Here is a 26,543-nt window from a genome sequence, read left to right on the forward strand (position 1 = left end):
ATTATCCTCATGGTATGGATGACAAAATAAAGCTCAGAAAACTTAAACGATTTGCCCCAAATGACTTGGGAGTTAATGGTGTGGCCTTCAGCAAATCTGAAATTAAGCCACTTCCAATGCCCATAACCTTGGAAACCCCGGAGCCACTGGTAAAATGTCAGAACTCAAGATACCTGAGTGTGGGGAGCGGAACTTTCTCTGGGGAAGCTTAGCTAGAGGGCAACAGCACCTTCAGGAGGTTTGGGTCATGATAACACCCCAAGGGAATAGAATAAAAATAATAGTGACTGTACTTCTACCATGTAGCCTTTTGTTAAATTAAACATATCAATACAGTACTAAGTCCCCCACATACAAATGAGTTTGGTTCCAAGAGCATGTTCACAAGAGCAATTTGTTCATAAATCTAACAAACTTAGCCTCGGTACCCAACTAACACAATCAGCTATATAGTACTATACTGTAATAGGTTTATAATATTTTTCACACAAATAATACATAAAAAGCAAACAAAAAAAATAAAGAAAACATTTTTAATCTCACAGTTCAGGGACCTTGAAAAGTATAAGAGTACAATACCACAGCTGGCATACAGGGGCACCTTAGCTTCTTTGAAAGTTCATCTTAGCTTCTTTGAAGGTTCATATGTAGAGGACTTACTGTATATTTTCCAGGCAAACAGAATCTACAGGTTTGGGAAGTGGTGGTATAATTTTCCATCTTCCAGTCTGAGGAAACTAGATTCGGTGAGGTCATACGCTGCACCCTGGGCCAGGCTGCTGGTGACACCAGAGTCGGACCTCAAGCCCACCCGGGCTCAGCCGTCAGCACCCTGTTAAGGCAGCTTTAGAGATCCCCAGGCCGATGCTCTTGCAAAGCTCCGTGTCCCACACACGAGGACACAGAGCATGTGTGTCCTGTGTCCTAAGAGCAGTTGCCCTGGCTTTAACCCAGTCTCGCTGTGTCCTTGACTCCAGCTTAATTTCCTCCATCCTTCCTTTCATTTCCTGTAAAGGCAGAGCCGTCAGAAGCAGTGTCTGGGTCCCTTTGTTCCTCTCTTCTGAATTCTGCATCTGCACTGTCTCAGTTGCCACCAGGCCCTTCTTTTGGGGATATAGGCCCCCCATGGACAGTGAGAGCCAGTCTTATCAGAGCAGTGCCCCTGAAGCTTGTGGAGGGGTCAAAGGCAGTACATTTTTATATTGGTCTTTTGAAATGTCTTATTATTAAAAAAAAAAAACAATTTTTTTGAATCTAGGTTTAGATTTTTTAAAATTATTTTGGATGCCCTGATTCTTCACCACAGTGTATGGGTTCTTTGTTTCGGCCTTCAGGATTCTTTTGTTTTGGCACACAGGTTGACATGTGGGATCTTAGTTCTTCGGCCAGGAATGGAACCCATACTCCCTGCATCGAAAGGTGGATTCTCAACCACTGGACCACCAGGGAAGTCCCAGGGGCTCCTCCAGAGGAGGACTTTCTCCTCCTCCTCCCCCTCCTCTTCCTCCTCATTCCTTACAGAGAGATCTTTCTTGTAGGGGTTGCTTCAACAGAGTTTCATTTACACAACAAAGTGACAGGATAGAAAATGTTAGAGGTAATATCACATTAGTATCTGGCATCTGGTACCCCTATTATGACAATTTCCCTGGTGGCTCAGACAATAATCTGTCTGCAATGCAGGAGATATGGGTTCAACCCCTGGGTTGGGAGGATCCCCTGCAGAAGGAAACGGCAACCCACTCCAGTATTCTCGCCTGGAGAATCCCATGGACACAGTAGCCTGGCAGGTTACAATCCACGGGGTTGCAAAGAGTCAGACACAGCTGAGCAACTAACACATGCCCCTACTATGTGCCCAGAGCATCATGCATCATCTCTAAGCTATACAGTGATGAGGTCTTATCATCCACATTTTGGAGGTGACAGAACTGTAGCCTGGCATAGCTGAGTACCTTACTCAAAGTCACAGAGCTGGAATGGGAAGTAGCTGGAAGGAAACCCCAGGAATGCCCAAATCTAAACACTCTCTACTACCCCCGGGGATGGTGTTACTCTGTAAACATCTCTTGCAGGTGGTGAGCTCACAGTCCCCCTCCCTCCTTCTGTTTTTAATCATTGGTTCCATGGTTTAGCCGTAGTTGGGGACAAGTGGTCATCCTATTGTAAGCCTGATTCAAAAGTCTGAGGAAACCTGCAAAACAAAGTCATCAGCCCCTCCCTTCCAGGAACACACCAGTTCTAGATGAAGAAACAGATGGGAGGGGAGGGAGGTGAGAGAAGGAGTTGATAGTTGACAGACAGATGGGCAAAGATGAGAAGGGCTAGCAAGTCATCGAGTGGGAAGGGTGCCCAGGGCAGAGGGATCACAAGTACCCTGGTGCTGAAATGCAAGAGTTGTGTGGAGTTACAGCAACGTGATGGAGCTGGTGCTGGAGTGTGGGAAGAACAGGGAGATAACAGGTAAGGGGGACCCAGAGGGGACAGGAAAATGGAGACCAGAGACTTTAGCATCCTTGGATCCCAGGAGAAGCAGCCTGATTTCCTCCTGTAGGAGCAGAGGGTGCGGACTGAACATCGCTCTCTGCCCCCACACGCACCGTCTCATGGATGCAAATTAAAACTGCCAAATAGCCTTTCTTTTTAAAGCTTTCTCACTCTGGCCTGATCACTCAAAAAGGAGGCTCATGGAAAGGAGGAGCAGATTGATGTGGGAGCCACGTGTCTGTCTGCCTGAGCCGGGAAAGCAGGCATCCTCCCCTCCCAGTGATACACCTTTTCCAAGAGCTGACAACCCTGACAGCCACGCCGTCACCACAGCGGCATTCTGGGTGTGAGAGCTGAGCAATGACAGGGACCGGCACCCCAGACAGAAACACAACACACACTCGGGGAAGGTAAATGATGGTACACATGGCATTTATCTCTGAGGTTGTTCCCCGAGCAAAACCAATTACTGGCCTTTTCCTTGTGAACGTGCAGTGAGTGTTAACTTACTGGAGGCCAGGGTGAAAAGACGCTATGATGCATCTTTGTGATATTCATGAGTCTGCTGAGAGTTTCAAGGCAAAGGATTTAGTATTTCTGGGCTTCTGCAGGCAGGGAGGGTGTGCGGTGCATCTAAGACGAACTCCAAGGAGCAGGGTATTGAAGTGGCACTTTGTATAACAGGTGCACTTAGGAATTGCAGGTGGAAGTTGGGATCAGCCTGGGAGAGGAGGAAGGACCGATCATGTCAATAAAAGACCTGCTAAAGGGAAAATGCACTGCTCTTTCCGGAGAACAGCGGGAGGGCTTTTTGCTGCGCTGCATAGCAATCACCATGTTAAATTGGGATGCAGGGCCAGATGTCCCCAAATGATGCAGGACTCACCTCCCTCTTGGCCAGGGCTGCTGCTGCTGCTGGGCTAAGGCTACCCAAACATGTATTCATGGCCTGTTAGAGCAGACTTTGCATCACAAAGAACCATCTCTTAGCTGTGCTGTCCAGCTGGAGACTGGGGTGGTCATGAAAGGAGAGCTGATGCTGTGGCCTCATGTTGAAGTTTCCATCCCCAGGCTTGGCCAGAGTTACAGGACTCTTGTATCAGCCCCGGGGGCCTGCCAGCCACCTGCCTCTGCCTTCTCTATCTCCCTTGGGTTTCTCTGTGCAGGCATCTCCTTTCTCTCTGAGGGCACTGTGATTAGTTTTATAGTTTTTGTGTTGTTGTGAAGGTATCAACCAAAAGGGACCAGGAGAATCTCAAAATACAGAAGAACTCCATTGCAAAGCCATGTGCATGGGGTAGTATGTTTGCACGAGAGGCTGTTTTTTTCTGATGTGCTCAGAGGAGAGCTATAGGCAGGTGGTGGCCTTGCTTCTCCCCTCGCTTCTCTTTTACTCACAGGGGTGAGCAGGACTGAGCAGGAACCCTGGAGACCTGGGCTGAGCGGCATGAGCAGATGCAGTGGGCAGAGGAGCCTGCTAGGCAGAAGATGCAAGACACTAATGGGAGGGCAGTTAGCCCTGAGACACACCCAGAACCCTGCGCTGCCTTCCCGAAGGACTCAGCTGCAACTTTGGGGGAGGAAAATCAAGGCTCCTCGCTTATACAGACATGCAGTCCTGTAGGCTGTCTCTTCTATTATCCCTTTGATGCAAATGGATTCATCCTCTCCTGAAATTAAGAGGGTGCCCCAAACTAACATTTTAGAAGCAAATTTATTTTAGAAGCACATTTATTTTAGAAGCAAATAGAATGAACAGAGCCACAAAATTGTGTTGGAGCTGACAAAGGTCTCAGAGACCCTCTGTCTTAGGAGTTGCAAAACACTAGCTGGTGAACATACTTATCTGACACTTAGAGTTTTATTTATCATTCATTTATCATTCATTCATTCAAAAGGAGAAGAGGCAGATGAGGATGAGGTGGTTAGGTAGCATCACCAACTCAATGGACATGAGTCTGAGCAAACTCTGAGAGATGGTGACGGACGGGGAAGCCTGCTGTGCTGCAGTCCACGGGGTCACAGAGTCGGACCCAACTTAGTGACTGAACAACAGCAACAACATTCACTCATTCATTTACCTGTTATATTTGTTTTCAAAAGTACTCTTAAACACTGTATGCTTCCCCAGGGCCCCATTGCCCCCATCCCCTACCAGGTTCATTTGCTGTGACTCTGCATAATCAGCCTGGTTCTTAGAAGCCTTTGAACTTCTCTTGCTGTTTCCACTTCCTCATTTTACAGATGGAGAGGCTCAAGTTCCAAAAGAGTAGGTGGCATGCCAAGTACACGTCACCAGTCATTGGAAAGGGTTCAGCTTAGGGCTGGTCTCCTCTTTCCCTTCACGTTGAGATGCTTCCCAAGTCTTGAAATGACCTCACTGTATTTAGCTCAATTTTAGCTTCCCCTTAACCACCTTTGTGGTCTTACTGGAGCCTACCAGACTGCATGTTTTATTTTTTTTCCCTTACAAAGGGGAATTGGAAGAGGGTAGACACCTTCGGCCTCTTCTTTATTGGCTCCCGAAAGTCTGAGATGATGTACAATTGCAGTGAGTTGTGAGCAGTATCAAGGCTGCCTCCTTCACTCTGAATGCATCTTATCTTGTCTGTGGCCATATCACCCCAAACACACCTGATCCTCTCTGAACACATCTCCTCCTGACCTCAGGCAAATTCTTCCCTGCTCTGTCTCTACCTCCCCTGATACTCTGTCCATCCCTGCTCAGCTTCTTCTCTTCTAGAGGGTTTTCCTTGCCTCCCAGTCTGGCTCAGCCATGATCTGTAGAGCAGCTGATGTGTCTCCCTGGATGACCCAGTCACCAAGAGTAGGGTTCTTGGGACTTACACACTGTTCCCAGCTTCTTAGCCACCTGTTTCCTGTTACCGGCCTGTTTCCCCTTTCCCATGGCTGTCTAGCTCTATTTTGCTTTTTTGGTCCAGAACTCTCTGGATTATACATTTTTAAGAGCAAAAAGATGCTTCAAATCCTGCCCTCCATGACTTTCCACTTATGAGAATTTTGACCTCTGTATTCAGAATGGCCTGGGTAAAGGAGACAGATAGAAAGAGGCTACTCTTTTAGGTTTGATAGCTCTCCCATGATTCAGGCTTGTGCTCTGCTTTACAAAATGATCTCTAATGGGTTCATAGTGCTGCCACCTCTTGGCCTCCTGGAGGAAATCCCTAACAAATATCCATTCATCCATCCATCCATCCAACAAACAATAAACTACCAAAAAAGTGACCAAGTCCCCAGTGTCTGCCCACATAGATTTTACCTCTTGGTGGAGGAAGATAGATAATATAGAGCAGGATGATTTCTGCATGCTATGGGGAACATACAGCCAGATGATGTAAGAGAAAGCGATGGGTTTGGAGGGACTTCTTTAGACTACATGGCAGACAAAGGCCTCACTAGATAGGTGATATTTAGCATGAAAGATACAAAGAAATCAACCAGGTGAAGCTCTGAGGGAGAGTGTTTCAGACAATGGGGGCTGACAGGTGTAAGAGTCCTGGGACTGATAAAAGCTTGACCTGTTAGGGAAAAGGAAGGCAGGCTAATATGATGAATCATAATTATAGAGTTGGATAACGAGAGGAGTTGGGATCAGAATCTGGTAAGGAATTTGGAACTTTTCTCTAAATCTAATGGGCAGCCATTAGATGGTTGTAAGCATTAATAGGAAAGTGACATATTATGATGTATTTTTAAACATGTTATAATGCCAAGACTGCAAGATGGAAAATGGGATATTTGCATTCTCTCCCTTGCTGGCTTCGATAAAACAAGGTGCCATGTCGAGGAGGGTTATACAGAAGGAACGGATGAGGACCTCTATCCAACAACCAGATAGAAAGTGATTCCCTCAATCCAATGGCCCAGAACAAATTGAGTCTTGCTAACAACCATGAAAGGAAGGTTGGAAGCAAGTCTTTCCCTGGTCAAGTCTTCAGATAAGATGCCAACTAGGCGAAAAACTGGATTGCAATATTATGAATGACCCTGAAGCAGAAGACCCAACTAAACGGTGCTCAAACTCCTAACCCATAAAATCTATGAGACAGTAAATACTATTAGGTTCAGTCGTTATGGCTAAATTTGTTGCATCTTTTAATACACCCCGTAAAGTGTTTGAGTGACCAGTTAACTGAATGTCAACAGCCATGAAGAGATAAACAAATATTGTATATTAACAAATATATGTGGAATCTAGAAAAATGGTACAGGTGAACTTATTTTCAAAGCAGAAATAGAGATATAGATGTAGAAAACAAATATGGAAACCAAAGAGGGAAGGGGACGTGGGATGAACTGGGAGATTGGGACTAATGTATATACACACTACTATGTATAAAATAGATAACTAATGAGAATCTACTGTATAGCATGGGGGACTCAGTGATCTGTGGTGACAAACTGAATATAGCCGATTCACTTTACTACACATCAGAAACTAACACAACATTGCAAAGCAACTAAGCTCCAAAAAAAAAAAAAAAAAAAGCCAGTCATCTTGTTAAAAGCAAAATTAGGGTCTAAAATATTGAGGAGGTCCCATTCTTAGGAAGCATACCAAGAGATTCTAAGATTTAATGATCATGTTGGCATAATTAGCATCTGTGGGGACAATTCATATTCAGAATTTACAGTAGTACAAAATAAAATGAAATAAAGGCTCAGGTTTACTTAAGGTCAGTCCCCATGAATTCTTGTTACTGCAGCTCATTATGTCAATTACTCTTTTGGAGTTCTCACTTCCAAGGATATGTTGTTTTCTTTTTTTAGTTGCTACGTCATGTCGGACTCTCTTGAGACCCCATGGACTCCAGCCCACCAGACTTCTTTTGTCCGTAGGATTTCCAGGCAAGAATACTGGAGTGGTTTGCCATTTCCTTCTCCAGGGGATCTTCCCGTCCCAGGGATCGAACTCATCTCCTACACTGGCAGAAGGATTCTCTACCACTGAGCTACCAGGGAAGTCCGACATCCAAGGATAAACCACTGATACGACTAAAAGTGTGAACTGTTGAATCCACAATTGCTATGAAAAGAATCTCAAACCTCATAAGCCCATTCAAGTTACAACATGGAGTGGGGGAGACCTTTGAAGGCAGAGCAAGTATTTTCAGCTCTTGTTATCCTCATTCATAAAATCCTAGCCACAAGACATGCCGGAACCTTTTTGGAATACATTTATGGAGACAATGAGGGAGTTAATTTCAGGTTTCTGGGAGCAAACTTGGTGATAGCAATGGGCCCTGTAGACGTAGGCAACTGCCTGGTGCTCAGCATCTTTAGGGTCATGTTAATCTTCGGCTTGATTGAGACTATGCTAGTCTTTAAGGTGCTGGGGAATAGGTCTGTTCAGGAAACAGATGTCCAATTATAGTGGACATCTGTTCATGGACTAAGTGACTGATGGCAGTGTAGGTCAGCAGCCAGAGCTTAAAGTTTGGTGACAGGGTCCAGTCTTTTCGATTATGAACAGAAAGTATATGTTGGCTTCAAGCTGTAGTTTATATCTCTGCCCTTGAAAGGAAATATTGGGATATGCCTTTCTGCTAGGGTAAAGTCTATCTCTTGAGGCAGCATAAGATAATAGCCACAGATTCCACATACATGCATTAGGATATGATGTTTGCTTTTCTCTTTCTGATTTACTTCACTCTTATGGCAGGCTCTAGGTCCATCCTCCTCTCTACAAATGACTGATGTTCATCCTTTTTTATGGCTGAGTAACATTCAAGCTGGTTTTAGAAAAGGAAGAGGAACCAGAGATCAAATTGCCAACATCCACTGGATCATGGAAAAATGAAGAGAGTTCCAGAAAAACATCTATTTCTGATTTATTGACTATGCCAAAGCCTTTGACTGTGTGGATCACAATAAACTGTGGAAAATTCTGAGAGAGATGGGAATACCAGACCACCTGACCTGCCTCTTGAGAAACATATATGCAGGTCAGGAAGCAACAGTTAGAACTGGACATGGAACAACAGACTGGTTCCAAATAGGAAAAGGAGTCCATCAAGGCTGTATATTGTCACTCTGCTTATTTAACTTATATGCAGAGTCCATCATGAGAAGCGCTGGGCTGGAAGAAGCACAAGCTGGAATCAAGATTGCCGGGAGAAATATCAATAACTTCAGATACGCAGATGACACCACCCTTATGGAAAGTGAAGAGGAACTAAAAAGCCTCTTGATGAAAGTGAAAGAAGAGAGTGAAAAAGTTGGCTTAAAGCTCAACATTAAGAAAACGAAGATCATGGCATCTGGTCCCATCACTTCATGGGAAATAGATGGGGAAACAGTGGAAACAGTGTCAGACTTTATTTGGGGGGGCACCAAAATCACTGCAGATGGTGATTGAAGCCATGAAATTAAAAGACACTTACTTCTTGGAAGGAAAATTATGACCAACCTAGATAGTATATTCAAAAGCAGAGACATTACTTTGTGAACAAAGCTCCATCTAGTCAAGGCTACGGTTTTTCCAGTGGTCATGTATGGATGTGAGAGTTGGACTGTGAAGAAAGCTGAGTGCCAAAGAATTGATGCTTTTGAACTGTGGTGTTGGAGAAGACTCTTGAGAGTCCCTTGGACTGCAAGGAGATCCAACCAGTCCATTCTGAAGATCAGCCCTGGGTGTTCATTGGAAGGACTGATGCTAAAGCTGAAACGTCAATACTTTGGCCACTTCATGTGAAGAGTTGACCCATTGGAAAAGACTCTGATGCTGGGAGGGATTGGGGGCAGGAGGAGAAGGGGAGAACAGAGGATGAGATGGCTGGATGGCATCACCAACTTGATGGACATGAGTATGGGTGAACTCTGGAAGTTGGTGATGGACAGGGAGGCTTGGTGTGCTTCAGGTCATGGGGTCGCAGAGTCGGACACGACTGAGTGACTGAACTGAACTGAACTTCACATTCCATTGTGGATATGTACCATGTATTCTTTATCCATTCATCTGTCTGTGGACATCCTGGCTGTTGTGAATAGTGCTGCAATGAACATTGGGGTTCATGTGTGTTTCTGAATTACAGTTTTCTCAGGGTATATGCCTAGGAGTAGGATCGCAGAGTCATATGGTAGTTCTCTTTTTAGTTTTTTCAGAAATATCCATACTCTTCTCCATGGTGGCTGTAGAAAATGGTAGAGATGAACCTATTTGCAGGGCAGGAATAGAGATCCAGATGTAGGGATCTGATATGTGGACACAGAGGGGAGTGGTGGTGGAGGGGCTGGAATGAACTGGGAAATTAGGATTGACGTATGTGCACTGCCACGTGTAAAACAGAAAACTTTGGTCCCATTCCATTAGCTGGGACCAGTCATGTGACATTACCTCGATGCAAGGCACGCTGGGAAATGTTGTCTCTGGCTTGACAGTCACTTCTCAACAATTCCACACCTGGAAGAGGACATAGTCTTTCAGGGTCCACTAATTATCTCTGCCTCAGGTTTCCAATGAGACTACTGGGGCTCAGAGCAGACACTCAAAAATTTGCACAGACCTTAGAAGTGACAAAGTCTGCACTGGCAAAAGTAGAGAGAAAACTGTCACAGTTGGATCTGATGCGACAGCTCCCCCAGGGCTTTTGGATCTCATGGTTTCACAATTCCCAAGTAGATCTGATTAAGGGTCGAGGCTCTCAAGTCGGGTTGTCTTGGTTCTCAGCTTGGTGCAAGTGCTTATTAACTGCGTGATTGTGGGCAAATGACTTCTCTCTTATATCTGTTTTTTACATTTATAACATGGACCTAATAATGGTATCACCATCAAATTTTTTTTGTGAGAATTAAGTGAATTGTAAGCAAAGAGTTTAGATTGGTGCTTGGCAAACAGTTCTAAGTGTTACCTGTGACTCTTGCTGTTGTGATCTCTTGGTTCATTTGGGTCCAGTGTTGGTATCATTTTGGGTTCATCTGCATTAGTATCGGGGCCCTTCATTCTGCAACCTCATACTCATTCTTGTCATACTTTTGTGTCCACCCCTCCCCCCCATCACAATTTCCTTTCTTCTCCCTTAGCTTTAGACCACTAGAATAAGTTTCCTTCTCCCTAAGAATGTTTTTAATATTTAGCAAAATGACCAACCGCATTCTTCCTTCTGAAAGAGAGTGGTATCTTGAGCCATAATTATCTCAGCATCTTAGCCATCTCCCTCTGACTTCAGCATAACAAAGATTTTCTCACTATATCTGCTCTGAGATAATTATACAGGGTGGTTGCATGATCCACATATATTTTATTCTCCAAATGACTGAGATTTAAGAGTAGTAAAACTGATCACACTGCTTATTAAAACTGTAAAATACATTGCGATTCAGGCATACCTGAGAATAGATGGAATAAGCAAATTCAGTTTGTACCAATGCACTCAAGTTAATACGTAGAAAAGACTCTCTCCTTTTGACCTCCAGTCTAGTGGATGTTTGGGCAGATAGTGTTCAACAGATGGGAGATAACTGTTGCTCCCGTCACCTTGCCTGGCTAGAAAGGGCCTAATGTTGAACTTCTAAATGTTAAAGAGGTCATTCATAATGAACTTGCATGCTAGGAATTTTTTCAAGTAAATGTCACATGCTCCTATGTCACTGACCTACTCCCCCTAGGTCTACATACCCCCAAGGAATACAATGGCCCAGCCACAAAGTGGGCACTGCGGCACCATGCAATAACCTTTCCTTTACACGATGGTCTCCCTTGACATGTGGGGCATTGCGTGCTAGCCATTGTGGGCTCACAACACTGGGCCATTGTGGGCTATGCCCAGGGCACACTGCTTGGACTCAGAGGTCATTCCTGAATGAGGGATTCAAGGACTCACAAACACCCCATGTCACTAGCATGTCTAGTAATGAACTGGAACCCGTGGTTTGGGCTCCCATTCCAGTGTGAATTTCTCTTACTTTAAGTTTCTTCCTTCCTATGTAGTTCTTCCTGTATAGCTTCTTCTCCCTACATAGACCATTACTTGGGGAAAATCCCTTAAAGCGAGGAGCTAAAAGTGGCTTTGGAGGGAGGTGGAAGGGGGGTTCATGTTTGGGAACGCATGTACACATGTGGTGGATTCATGTCAATGTATGGCAAAACCAATACAGTATTGTAAAGTAAAATAAAGTAAAAATAAAAAAATAAAAAATAAAAGTGGCTTTGGTAATCACCTAGTCCAAATTCCCCATCCTGAGAAAGTAGAGGTGTTAGGTATTTTATTATTATTATTAATTGAATGGAAGAATGAAGCATTCTCTCACGTCATTGTGACGTAAGAGGTGCCTTAAAGCAAATCACAAGTATTATTTGACAATCCTGTTTTCAGGGACCTGTTTAGCAGTATATGCTATGCTATGCTAAGTCGCTTCAGTCGTGTCCGACTCAGTGCGATCCTATGGATGGCAGCCCACCAGGCTCCTCTGTCCACGGGACTCTCCAGGCAAGAATACTGGAGTGAGCTGCCATGTCCTTCTCCATTAGCAGTATATACCAAAATGAAAAAAAAAAAAAAACAGGTACGTGTAGGTTGACTCAGTCTAAACTTCTGCAGATTTCTCTACATTCTACATCATCTTTCATAATAATGAAGAAAAAAAAGAAAAACTGATGGCAATACTAGTGTTCCTCATCGCGACAGTGGTTAAATAATCTATGGTACATCTTTGCAGCAGAAGAAGCTACCCAGGAAGAATACATAGGAAAGAAGAAAATTTGGAGTAGGAGAAATTCATGCTGGAATGAGAAACCAGACCATGGCCCCAGGCAATTGACAACATAAAGTAGATCTGGGGGGAAAAACCCATGCAAAAAAATGTTAGTAGTGATTATGGTAGGAACAGAGAATGAAGGCAGAAGGGCATTTAAAAAAGCTTTCACTTTTCTTTTTGTACTCTTTTAATATTCTATATTTGTTTCACTTATCAGCAAGGATTATCTAGTGGATACATGTGTTTTTTAATTTTATACCTTTATATATAATATTTATCTATAAATATATATGTATTGCTTTTTATACCTTTATGTATATATTTATATATAAAGATATAAAATAAAAATCAGTACAGATATCCATTAGATAATCTTTGCTGATTTTTTAATGAAAAATTTTCACAACATAAGAAAATATATATATATATATGAAAACTAATACATTGTTATTTTATAAATCGAAACATACAATTCATTGTAGAAGCTTTTCAAAATACAGATATTCACTCATAATTCTAACACCCACTGCTTACATGATATCATATGCTTGTTCAACCTTTTCATTATGTATAATTTCATATATTCAAATACCGTGGAGTTTTTTTTCAATAAAAATATGATCACATTGTAAATACCTTTGTACAACTTAAAAGATCAAGTATCTATGACATGAAATAATTTTTTACAACATAATTTAGTGATTGCAAGGTATTCAACTTTCTAGATAGTATATTATTCCAGATTTCTAATTGTTGATTCTTCTGTTTATTTTGATTTATTTCTGTTTTGCTATGATAAATACATAGTCACATTTGTGTCCCTCCAGGCTAACATCTCAGAAGTGACTGCATTATTTAAGCTTTTGATAAATATTACCAACTAATTCGAAAGAATTCCAAGTTCTGTGGAGTTACACACTGGGAGTAGATGAAAATTTTCATTCATCCTCATAGTACAATAGATGCTTATAACAATCAAGGAAATCCTGAAAAATTCAGTTACATTTGCAGAGCTTTGTATCATAAAATATGAAAATTGTCTCCTTTCTACCATAAAAAATACAACAAATGCTTGAAAAGATGCATAGTTAGGTAAGACCCTGTTTTTACCATTCATTCAGACAGTATTTATTGAGTGCCATCCTCTGTTTTAGTGACTGGGCGTATAACAAGAGACAAGACCTCAACTAGGGAAATGAGATCTTTTAGAAAACAATTAGGACCAAGTGAAATTAAGTCAGGGGATGGGATGAGGTGGGCCCAGAAGAATGGCTGGTCAGTGAGGGCCTCTTTGAGGAGATTCTGAGAAGGATCCAGGCATGTGAAGACCTGGGGGGGAAAAGTACCTTTTAGAAGAGGAGAAGGGAAATGCAAAGGCTTTGAAGTCACAGAGAAAGCTCTTAATTCTGATGATTCAGAAAAACGGCCCTTGTGCCTTCGGCGAAGAGAGCAAGGCAGATGTGACTGAAGATGAGATTGGTGTGCTGGGCAAGAGTGTGAGGGCACTTTGTGTGTGTGCTCAGTCAGTCAGTCATATCTGACTCTTCTGCGACCCGTGGACTGTAGCCCACCCGGCTCCTCTCTCCGTGGGGTTTCCCAGGCAAGGATACTGGAGTGGGTTGAGATTTCCTCCTCCAGGGGATCTTCATGACCTAAGGACTGAACCTGTGTCTTCTGCATCTCCTGCATTAGCAAGCAGATTCTTTACTATTCTGCCACCTAAGGTGTAAAGGGCTTTGTAATTCACTGCAAGGAGCATGGATTTCATTCTAAGTGTGATAGGAAACTGTTGGCTGGTTTCTAACAGTGCAGTGTTGCATTGTTTTGTTTTTTTTTAACGTCTCTGAAGCCTCTGGGCAGAGAATGGATTGCAGGAGGTAGGTGGTTGAGTGGAAGCTGGGAAGCTTGTGAAGAGGACACAGCAAGAGTTTAAGTACTGCTGATGGGCCCTGAATGACAGTGGAGCAGTTGAGATGGAAAGAAGAGAATGGATTCGAGATGCATCTCGCAGGCAAAGGTGATGAACACGGTGATGTACGAAGTGTGCAGAGTGAGAGAAAAGGGAAAACCGGGCATGATGTTTGTGTTTTCCCCAGTGCAACTGGTTTAATGAAGTAGCTGTTCACAGAGAATGAGGAGGTTGGAGGCAGTTTGGACAGTGGATATGGGAGCCAGAATTCTTGTTTGGAACATGTTGGGCTTGATATTCTTATATATACATTTAAATGCTGAGGTGTCAGTGGATGCATCTCTGGGGTTCAGAAGCCATATAAAAGATGGTGGTCAGTGAGCTTAAAGAGAGTATTTAGAGGCCTGTGGCTAGATGAGTACTTTAAGGATGAGAGTAATAGGAGAGAAGAGGAGAGAAAGCAGGGAGAGTGTAGGAGAAGGACAAGACTGGATTCTGGTTGTTCTATGATTCTGATTTCCAAGTAGAGGGAAATGTGCCATACGGGAGGTGAGAAAAGGCAGCCGGGGGCCCAGGAGGATCCTTGGGAGACTCTGGCATCCTCAGAGTCAGGAGAAGAACATGTGTCAAGAAGGAAGAAGTGGCCAACTGCCTCTAGTGATGCTCTCAGAGCCATTAGCAAGCTGACACTGGGAAAGTGAGAAAAAAAAAAAAAAGCCAACTGTAAGCCAGCAGAAATGGACTAGGGAGATGAGTGGCCAGCAAGCTGAAACTGTAGATCCAAACTGTAGGTTTGGAAAAAACTTGAGGCTAGAGCCATGAATACCTGCAATGTCAGCCAGGGGGCATGCCAGCCTGTATTAGATTTTTTTTTTTTTCTTTTCAGATTTTATTTTATTTTTATTATTATTTTTTTACTTTACAATATTGTATTGGTTTTGCCATACATCAACATGAATCTGCCAAGGGTTTACTCGTGTTCCCAATCCTGAACCCCCCTCCCACCTCCCTCCCCATACCATCTCTCTGGATCATCCCAGGGCACCAGCCCCAAGTATCCTGTATCCTGCATCAAACCTAGAATGGTGATTCGTTTCTTATATGGTATTTTACATGTTAGATTTTTACAGTAATTTTTATTGCAGACGACAGAGGATGAGATGGTTGGATGGCATCACCGACTCGATGGACCTGAGCTTGAGTGAACTCCTGGAGTTGGTGATGGACAGGGAGGCCTGGTGTGCTGCGATTCATGGGGTCGCAAAGAGTCAGACACGACTGAGAGACTGAACTGAATTGATAACATACTTAAACGAAGAAAAAAATAAGAAATGGCTATAGACATTTTTTATTTTAAATTAGTTTTTATTTTTTTACAATGTTGTGTTAGTTTCTGCTGTACAGCAAAGTGGATCAACTACACTTTGCAAAGTGAATCAGACTCACAAAATGAACGAGGGTATACACATAGGCCCTGTTTTTTGGATTTCCTTCCCATTTAGGTCATCACAGAGCATTGGGTAGAGTTCCCTGTGCTATGTAGTAGGTTCTTATTAGTTATCTATGTATTAGTAACAATGGGGCATATACATCAATCCCTATCTCCCAATTTGGAAATGGTTACATATATTTAAACAGATAACTGTAAAGCAAACATCTGACTCACATCCACACAGGGCAAGACCTAGAACAGCACCAGCCCTCAGAATCCCTGCTGCTGCTGCTAAGTCGCTTCAGTCGTGTCCGATTCTGTGCGACCCCATAGACAGCAGCCCACCAGGCTCCCCTGTCCCTGGGATTCTCCAGGCAAGAACACTGGAGTGGGTTGCCATTTCCTTCTCCAAAGCATGAAAGTGAAAAGTGAAAGTAAAGTCGCTGAGTCGTGTCCAACTCTCAGTGACCCCATGGACTGCAGCCCACCAGGCTCCTCCATCCATGGGATTTTCCAGGCAAGAGTACTAGAGTGGGGTGCCATTGCCTTCTCCTACTGTGTGGCAAATTCCTAGAATTTTCCACCTGCCTGACTCAGGGATCATCACTTTGTTGCTTTGCTTTATACCTTTCTCACTGTATATGTATCCTTCCACAATATAGCTTCATTTTGCCTGACTGTAAACAATACATTGGAATCATTACACAGTATATGTTTTGGAGTCTCACTTCTTTGCTTCAGTCTTGCATTTGGAATATTCATCTTGCTGTAGATCGTTGCAGCTTGCTCATCTTAACTGGTGTTTGGCTGTGTGGACGTACCGACCCATTCTACTGGTGAGCCCGATTTGAGGCCTTCAGGAGCAATGCTGTTATGAATATTCCTGTACACGTCCATGTGTTTCTTGAGGGGATATGCCTAAGATCAGAACTCCTCTATAGTAGAGCACACATGCCTTCAGTGTTAGGAGACAGTGGCAAACACTTTTGAAAGGGGATTTGACTAATAATTGATACTCTCACCAGCATCATAGGAGAATTTCTCTTGTTTCACATTTTTATCCCTCTGGGTATTAACAGGTTATTAATTCTTTTGCCATCAGATGAGTATACAGTGGTATTTTAATGTAATTCTTTTTTTCATTTTCTAATTTCTAGTTTTTATTGGTCAGTCACTTGGATTTTTTTTTTTTTGGTGAGAATCCTGTTTTTGTCTTTTTCAGCTTTTTTCTATTGGTTTCTGTGCTTTGTTGAATGCTGATTTGGACTATTCTTTAGAGATTCTAGAAACTAATCCTTTGTTGATTATGTGCTTTATGAAAAATCATTTTATATTTTCACTCTTTGTAGGATGTCTTTTAATAAAGGAGAAGTTTGAAATTGTGTCTTTTAAAATAAAATTGCTTCAAAAAGAAAGGAAAATGCCTCCCTGGAAAAGTCCCTCTGAGTCTTAAGGTGCTCATATCTTTGGACTCTTTTGTCCCTGGAGTCCTCTGAATTATCCTAAAGTAGGAAAGAAGGGAACTTGAGGATGCCCCATTTAAGAATGGTGAAACCACTTTTGCTGTTTAGGTCTGGAACCCTATGATAATGAGGAAATCCTTGCAGATTTCAGATTTGGACAAGCTCGTCTTAACAATGACAAGTCTGACAGTTGCTCCTGTAAAGAAAAGAAAAGAGAGAAAAAAAGTAAGATGCCAAGGCAGTTACCTTAGCAAAAACATAGAGGTTTTTCTTTTTGTTTCTTTTGCAAAGAAAACTTGAAGATGCAGACTGTGGGACAGGGGTAAATAAGCCCCTGCTTTAGAAACATCAACAGTTCTCAATAGGCCTTAGTCACAGACAAAGTCTCTTTAAGGAGGTGTGGGAGGGGTTGTTCCTAATGGCTGTTTTGTCCCTAGACTAGTCCTTTCACCTGTTCATTTCTGAATCATCCACCACTACCCCCGCCATCATTTCTCAGTCTATTTGACCAAATCCAAACCTATTTCCTCCCACTTCCAAATCGCTGCCTGCCATTCAAACCCATGTAGGCGCACTCCAATTGGTATCTGGTTCTGAATTAATGCATATTAATGGGTGGTAATACATTTCTACTAGTGCATATATTTACTTGAAATACAATTTTCCATCTAATGCATTTTATTCACATCACTGCATGGTAACTGCATCCAGAATAATATCTTTAGTGATTATTCATTACTGGAATAATATATCGGCACCAAACAGCAGCTTTTAAGTGGCTTCAGATTTTTTTTCCTTTAAATTGAACATGTTATTATTACACAGATAGAATAATCCCATTATCCTCACTAACTGAAGATGACAGCTTTCTAGGAGGCTATTTTACAGAGCCTGGCACAGGTGGGAACCAGGGCTTTTTCTCTGATGGGGGTGGGGTGGGTAGGGAACAGGTTTGAGAGGAAGTGCTCCTGCTTCAGATGTGAATACAGATGTGGCATGAACAGCTGCAGCAGAGAACAGATGAGCAAGTTGAGTACAGCTCGAAGCAAAACATAGTGTGTGCTATCTAAAACCAGAAATACAGGTAAGGGTTCCTTAAAAGCTGTGGATGAGGATGTGTGTATAGGTGTTTGTATGTGACAGAGAGACATGAAGCCAGCAAAGATAGCAAAAATTAATACAGGAAATCCCCTAGGATTACAGGGTAATTAGTAAATCATCCTACTCCATGCAGAAACTTCAGGATAAATTGTCACAACATGCTTAAAGCCAGTGTCATAACTTAGAATGTGAGAGAGGAACGGGAAACATCTGTTGACTGGCATTTCTGCTGTGTGTACCATGTATACATGTTTCATAAGGGACAGTTATCATCCCCCAACCCCATTTTCTCAGATTAGGAACCTGAGGCTCAGAGACATTAAGTGTAGTTGTCTACAGTTTGTATCAAATAATGGAGGAGGAAATGGCAATCCACTCCAGTATTCTTGCCTGGAAAATCCTATGGACAGAGGAGCCTAGACGGCTATATACTCCATGGGTTTGCAAAGAGTCAGACACGACTGAGCCACTGAACTCTTGTATTTAATAAGTGTTAGAAGGATGACTGGACTCGAAATCCATGTAGTTCCAAATCTGGTGACCCTTCATGGCATTTAGAATTGACGAGTGGTTAAGTACAGTTAAAACGGTGAGCAGACATTTGATCCCTTCCAAAATGTCTGTGAAACACTAGGTCCATGAGACATTTGGTCCACACCAGAAAGGTCCTTGATATTTTGTTCCATCCAAAACCACTTGGCATAGACCAAATATACTCATGAGTGTTTTACATGGGGCCAAATTTCAAGGACCATTTGGCATGCACCAACTGTCTTATGGACAATTTGAACAGAAACCAAAAGTCCTGCCTGGGTTCAAATGTCTGCTTGTTACTTTTACTTGCAAGATATACAGCCTTAGACAAATTTCTTGATTTGATGATGGCCATTTTGTTATAGGGATTTTGTGAGCATTCAGTGAGATTTCACATGTGGAGTGTCCTGAATCATAAATAATTCTTCAGTTATTGAAAACCTGTCCTTTTCTCCCTCTCTGTGATCTAGAGTATCAGGTGCTTCAGAGCTGAAACCAGACAGGAGCCACTCTGCAACCTCCATGAAATCTTATGAAGCCACACCTCCTTTGGTCTCTGTATCTGTGCCCCTTGTCTCCGTCAGGACTAGAACTGAACTGGACCTGCAGCCTTTCTGTGCACTTAGCATCAGCACTTCGGAGAATAGCAGTGAAGTGGACTGGCTACTTAACTTCACAGAAGAACCTAAGTCACCTTCAGTGTTTCATGGTGATTTTCCCATTAGACTCACCTGAGAAATGCTTTAAAACTAAGGATGCTGGCAGCTCAGTCCAGATGGTGAGGTTCCAAGGCATCAGTACTGTTTTAAAACTACTCACATTATTATAATATATTACTGTTCCAGGAGGGCTGATCACCACTGGTTTAGAAATTGACTTAAGGTTGAGTCTATAGATGGGAAGATCAGTAAGTCCCTGATCTGGGTAAAAGCTATGTTGGATATCCAGGTGCCAGGTCAGGTGTTGAGAACTGCAGAAGCCTCCAACGTGACCTAGAGGGAACCCAAGACACTGCACTTACAATCTGCTTTGTTTTTTGACCTAGCTTTTCCTTTACTGTTTCCCTATTTCCTACGTAGATTTTTAAAGATCAATTTTAGGTTTTAAATAATCATATAGTAAAACTGACTTTTGTGCTGTACATTCTGGCCATCTTCATGTGTATAAATTTGTGTAAGCATCACAATCGAAATACAGAATGTTCAACCTAAAAAACTCCCTTGGGATGTCCCTTAATAGCTGTCCCTTGGTATTCTCAGGGCATTGGTTTCAGGGTCCCCTGAAGAAACCAAAATCCTCAGGTGCTCAAGTTCTTTATATTAAATGATGTTGTACGGTCAACCCTCTGTAGCCACAAGTTCTGCATCCATGTATTCAACCCATCATGATATGTGGATACAAAGGACCAACTATATAATTGCATCCTTTTCCAACTGCAACCATGGCAACCACTGATTGCTCTCCATCACTATAGCTTTGTCTTTTTGAGGATCTTATTTAAATGTGATTATAGTGGACATAATCTTTTGAGTCTGACTTCCCACACTCAGTGCAATATCTTTGGGATTCATCAAAATTGTTGTGTGTATCAATGGTTTATTCCTTTTTATTGCTGAGTAGTGTTCCATTACATGGATGTACTGCATTTTGCTTACCCATTCATGAATTGAAGGACTTTTGGGTTACTTCCAATTTTTGGCAATTATGAATAGAGATGCTATAAACCTTTGTGTACAAGCTTTTGTGGGAACGTAAGTTTTCATTTTCTAGGGCATATGTGTGGAGAAGGCAATGGCACCCCACTCCAGTACTCTTGCCTGGCAAATCCCATGGATGGAGGAGCCTGGAAGGCTGCAGTCCATGGGGTCACAAAGAGTTGGACACTACTAAGTGACTTCACTTTCACTTTTCACTTTCATACATTGGAGAAGGAAATGGCAACCCACTCCAGTGTTCTTACCTGGAGAATCCCAGGGACGGGGGAGCCTGGTGGGTTGCCGTCTATGGGGTCACACAGGGTCGGACATGACTGAAGCGACTTCACAGCAGCAGCAGCAGGGCATATGTGTGTGTTTAACTTTATAAAAAAGTGTCACAGCTTTCCAGAGTGGCTGAACCAGCTGGTATTCACACCAGCAAGATATGATAGTTGTATCTAACATCTTCACCAACACTTGATGGCTTTGTTTTGGTAATTCTAATAGGTGTGCAGGGCTAATTGATGTTGTTGTTCAGCCACAAAATCGTGTCCGACTCTTTGCGATCCTATGAACTGCAGCATGCCAGGATCTGGGTCCTTCACAGTCTCAAGTGTTAACTGGTACTTTCTTAATGAGTAACGATGCTGAAAATCTTTTCATGTGCTTATGATATGCTTAAATAATCTTTGGTGAAGTATCTTGTTCAGATCATTGGGACATTTTAGAAATTTCTTAGTACTGATTTTTGACAGTTCTTTATACATTCTAGATACAAGACTTTTGATACATAATTTCAAATATTTTCTCCTAGTCTATAACTTATCTTCATTTTCTTAATAGGGTCTCTCATCAGCAAAGTTTTTTTTTTTTTTTTTAATTTAGTAGAAGACCAGGTTATCAGTTTTTCTTACAGAGGTAATGTTTCTGTTATCATATCTATGAACATTTTGCCTAACCTCAGGTCATAAAGGTTTTCTTTGAAGATTTTTATACATTTGTGTTTTACATTTAGATTTTTGATACATTTAAGATGTATCAAAGAGCTTTAGGTTAAGGGTGTTTTGTTTGTTTGAATATAATGTCCAATTGTTGCCATATCATTGAAAAAAAACAAAACACTATTCTTTCTCCATTAAAGTAGTTTGCATCTTTGTTAAAAATCAGTTGAGTAACTTCCCTGGTGGTCTAGTGGCTAAGAGTCAACCCTTGGTCAGAGAACTGGATCCCACATGCTGTAACTAACAGTCTGCATTCTACAACTAAAGATCTCACATGACTTAAGAAAGATGAAAGATCCCGCTTGCAACAACTAAGACCTGGCACAGCCAAATAAATAAATATATATTTTTTTAATTAAGTGGCTATATTTCTATGGGCCTATTTCTGGATTCTGTATTTTCCATCGGTCTGCAGCTCCACATGTCCATCCCTTTACTGGTAACACACTCTCTTAATTACTGCTTCTTTACAGGAACTCTTAAAATTGGATAATATGACTCCCAGAATTTTATTCTTACCTGTTAAAAATATTTGAGCTATTTTCATTCTGGGGAGCCATCCTGGTGGCTCAGATAGTAAAGAATCTGCTTGCATTGTGGGAGACCCAGGTTCGATCCCTGGGTCCAGAAGATCCGCTGGGGAAGGGAATGGCAACCCACTCCAGTATTCTTGCCTGGAGAATCCCATAGACAGAGGAGCCTGGCAGGCTACAGTTAAAATCAACCTTGCTGGGATTTTGAATTTTTAGAATTGCATTAACTCTATAAATAAATTTGGGAAGAATTAACATCTTTACTGCTTTGAATCTTTTAACTCATGAACATGGTATGTCTCCCATTTATTTAGATTTTTATTTATTTCACCCATATGTTTGTAATTTTCTGGTCATGGATCTTGAATGAGTTCAGTTTCACCTTTTGGAACTATTGTAATAGCAGTTTAAAATTTTAGTTTCCTATTTATATTGCTGGTATATTAAATCATGGCTGACTCTTACGTGGTGATCTTGTATCCTATGACTTTGTTAGGCTCACTTATTAGTTCTAAGAGGTTTTGTTTGCATTTGTTGTAGATAAACTTGTTGAATTTAAATAGGGAAAGGACAGTTTTATTTCTTAATTTCTTGTCTGTAGGTCTTTTATTTTATTTTTTCCCATTTTACAAGTTGTGAATTCCCATACTATGTTGAATAAGACCAGTGAATTCGGAATTTCTCTTTTTCTCAGTCTTAGGAGGAAAGTATTCTAGCTTTACCAAAAGGATGATGATAATTACAGGTTTTTTGTAAATGTTTTCTATTAGGTCAAGAATGTTCCTTTCTATTCCTAATCTACTTCAGTTCAGTTCAATTCAGTCACTCAGTCGTGTCTGACTCCTGGTGACCCCATGAATTGCAGCGCGCCAGGCCTCCCTGTCCATCACCAACTCCCGGAGTTCACTCAGACTCAAGTCCATCGAGTCCGTGATGCCATCCAGCCATCTCATCCTCTGTTGTCCCCTTCTCCTCCTGCCCCCAATCCCTCCCAGCATCAGAGTCTTTTCCAGTGAGTCAACTCTTCGCATGAGGTGGCCAAAGTACTGGAGTTTCAGCTTTAGCATCATTCCTTCCAAAGAAGTCCCAGGGCTGATCTCCTTCAGAATGGACTGGTTGGATCTCCTTGCAGTCCAAGGGACTCTCAAGAGTCTTCTCCAACATCACAGTTCAAAACCACCAATTCTTCAGCGTTCAGCTTTGTTCACAGTCCAACTCTCACATCCATACATGACCACTGGAAAAACCATAGCCTTGACTAGATGGACCTTTGTTGGCAAATTAATGTCTCTGCTTTTGAATATGCTATCTAGGCTGGTCATAACTTTTCTTCCGAGGAGTAAGCGTCTTTTAATTTCATAGGTGCAGTCACCATCTGCAGTGATTTTTGGAGCCCAAAAAATAAAGTCTGACACTGTTTCCACTGTTTCCCCATTTTAGGGCTTTTAAAAAAATCATGAATGGCTGTTATATTTTATTAACAAATTTTTACTTTTTCTGTATCAATGATTGATGATGATTCTATGCTTTAATCTTCTTTAAGCTGTTCATACAGTTAAAAGTGAATTTCATTCATGGGTTTCAAAAGATTGATCTAGCTTTGCTTTCTTGGGATAAGCTCTACTTAGTTGTGATGTATTACGATGTGCATATTTTGATCAATTGATTTGCTTATATTTTTATTGAAGTATAGTTCATTTACATGGTTGTGCTAGTCTCTGCTGTATAGCAAAGTGACTCAGTTATACATATATATGCTTTTTTTAAAATTTCTTTTCCATATGATTTATCATAGGATTTTGAATATGGTTCCCTATGCTATACATTAGGATTTTGTTGTTTATCCATTCTAAACATAAGAGTTTGCATCTACCAGCTCCAAACTGACTTGCTTATATTTTGTGTGTTCATGTCCATGAGAGATATTGATATATTTCATTTGTAATTATGAGATGTATATGAATGAAATATATATTTCATTTCAATTGTCTTTGTTCTATTTATTATTTATTTTTCTTTGCACGGGGTCTTTGTTACTGCGCACAGGCTTCCTCTAGCTACTGTGAGTGGGGCTACTCTTCTTTGGAGCGTGCTGGATTCTCGTCATGGTAGCTTCTCCTGTGAAGCACAGGCTCTAGATCTCAGGTTCAGCAGTTGTGGTGCACAGGCTTGGTTGCTCCGAGGTATGTGAAATCTTTCCAGACCAGGGACTGAACCCATGTTCCCTGCAGTGGCAGACGGATTCTTAACCACTGGACCACCTGGAAAGTCCTGTGTTTTTTGTTTCAGAATAATGCTTGCCTTATAAAATGAGGTGTAAATTTTTTTTCTCTTCTATTGTCTGGATTAGGTTGTGTAGAAATAGTGTTATATCGTCTTTAAATATTTGGTAGAATTTTCTAGTAAGATCTGGGACAGGAAGTTTTTATTTTTAGAAGATTTTGAACTACAAGTTCAAATGATTTAATAGTACAGAAATATTCAGGTTATCTATTTTATCTTGAGTGAGCTTTGGTACTTTATACTTTTTGAGGAATTAGCCCATTTTATCTCTTTTCTCAAATTTATGTGCATAGAGTTGATTATAGATTATGGTTTCTTTACTAATTATCTTTGAATGTCTGCAGTGTCTGTAGAGATATCTGCTCTCTCATTTCAAATTCATCAGGTATTTGTGTCTTTTCTCTTTTTCTCTTTGTAAATCTTGCTAGAGTTTTGATTTTTATTGATCCTTTCAAGAAAGCAACTTTTGGTTTCATTTATATTTTCTATTGTTTTATGTTTTCAATTGTATTTATTTCTACTTTCATCTTTATTGTATTCTTCTTGCTGCTTGCTTGAGTTTAACCCTCCTCTGTTTCTAGTTTTGTAATGTGGAAACTTACCCTGTTTTGAGTTCATTCTTTTGTTGTTTTTAATAGAAGCACTTAGCGCTATAAATTTTCGCGTTGTTGTTCAGTCACTCAGTCATGTCTGACTCTGCGACCCCATGGACTGCAGCATGCCAGGCTGCCCTGTTCTTCACTGTCTCCCAGAGTTTGCCTACGTTCACGTCCACTGACCGTAAGCATTGCTTTAGGTGAGTCTCCCATGGTTTGATATGCCGCATTTTCAGTTTTGTTCTTCTTTGTGAATTTTCAAATCCTGTTTTCCAAAGACATTACATTTTAAAGTATTAGGATCCATAGAGAAGTTTGAAATTGTGATTTGCCAGTGCACATGATATTAGCATTTATCACCACTGGTAGGTTTACGCCTCATCGTACAGCCACTTGATAGATGTTTATTGAGTGTTTACTATAATTCAGGCACTATTCTAAGCACTGCACATGCAGCACCAAGGAAAACTTATGAGAATTCCTGCTCTTTTGGAGCTTACATCCTACTGAGAAGACAGATCACAAACAAAGATATAATACAGCTTTAGGTAGTCATATGTGCTACGAAGCAATGTATAGTTTCCATCATTCCATTTAGTTGGAGTGTTGTTTTACACAGAGAGATCAAAAAGCCTCTGAGGAGGTGTTGTTTGAAGAAAGACCTGATTGAAGTAAGAGGACTACACTTGATTATGTGGAGAAGAGCCTTCAGGGCAGAGAGAAGAAACTTGCAAGACTTATGCAAAGGTCCAGGGCCGGGTATAAGAAATGAACTAAATAGCAGGAAAGAGTAAAAGGATGAGGAGGTATGGTGAGCTGGTCTAACCATCAGCAGCTAATACCCACCCACTTTGATCCAAGTGGGTCTCAGGGAACGTATTAAAAAGTCGCTGAGTTCCGCTCCTAATAATGCTGATTCAGGTAGGTCTAGTTGGCATCTATCTGTCTGATCAAGTGTTCCAGGTCAGTTTTGTGCTGTTATATCTTTGGACCATATGGGGCAGACTCTAGCTTCTCAACGTCACTCAGTCATTTGGATTTCTAAAGGCCACAGGTGACAGGTCACTAGACTGGGACAGCAGTAGCCACTTCCTGCAGCCAGACAGGCGCATCACATATTGCATATACATCTTCCCTCCTCGGAAGGTCCGACCTCACTCACTGTGGCAGCTCTGATGGCGCGGTCTCTGGGGATGGAGACTGACATGACCCTTATGTTTTTCACAGTCTGGAAGCCTCGGCTGTGTGAATCACAGGATCTGATTTGAAAGGAAAGAAATGTGTCTCTTGGAAGAGAAATAAAAATAAACAAGTAAACAGACAAGTACATATCCTAGATTCTAATTAGTTAAGAGCAAAATAATTAGTGACAAAATTGTCTCTTGGCAGGAGCTGGAGCAGACCTCTTCATTCCTATATGGAGAAACTGACACCACTAAATGCTTATTATTCATCGTTTTCCAGGAGCCTCTATGATACTGGACTGCCAAGACCTCGGGGACCTACCATAGCTATTTCCCCACAATTTACAGGGAGAACGGAGCCTGGTTGCTTGGGAGATTAATTAACTTGTCAGACAATTAAGCAGACAGGCTGTAATCGAGGTTTCCATTTCATAATTGATTTATCACTTTGTAGCTTCTTGAATCCCCGGGCTCCGAGTAGAGAGACTGCTGTGCAGAGAAAACCACGCAGAGATGGCAGGAGGCTGTGGGGAGGGCCGGGGATGAGCTTCTCCTGCTCGTCCACAAATCCTGCGGTCCAGCCTGGCTTCTCACCGGCCTGCAGCC

Source organism: Oryx dammah, unplaced genomic scaffold (genome assembly GCF_014754425.2).
Source record: "Oryx dammah isolate SB20612 unplaced genomic scaffold, SCBI_Odam_1.1 HiC_scaffold_16, whole genome shotgun sequence".
NCBI classification, from domain to species: Eukaryota; Metazoa; Chordata; class Mammalia; order Artiodactyla; family Bovidae; genus Oryx; species Oryx dammah.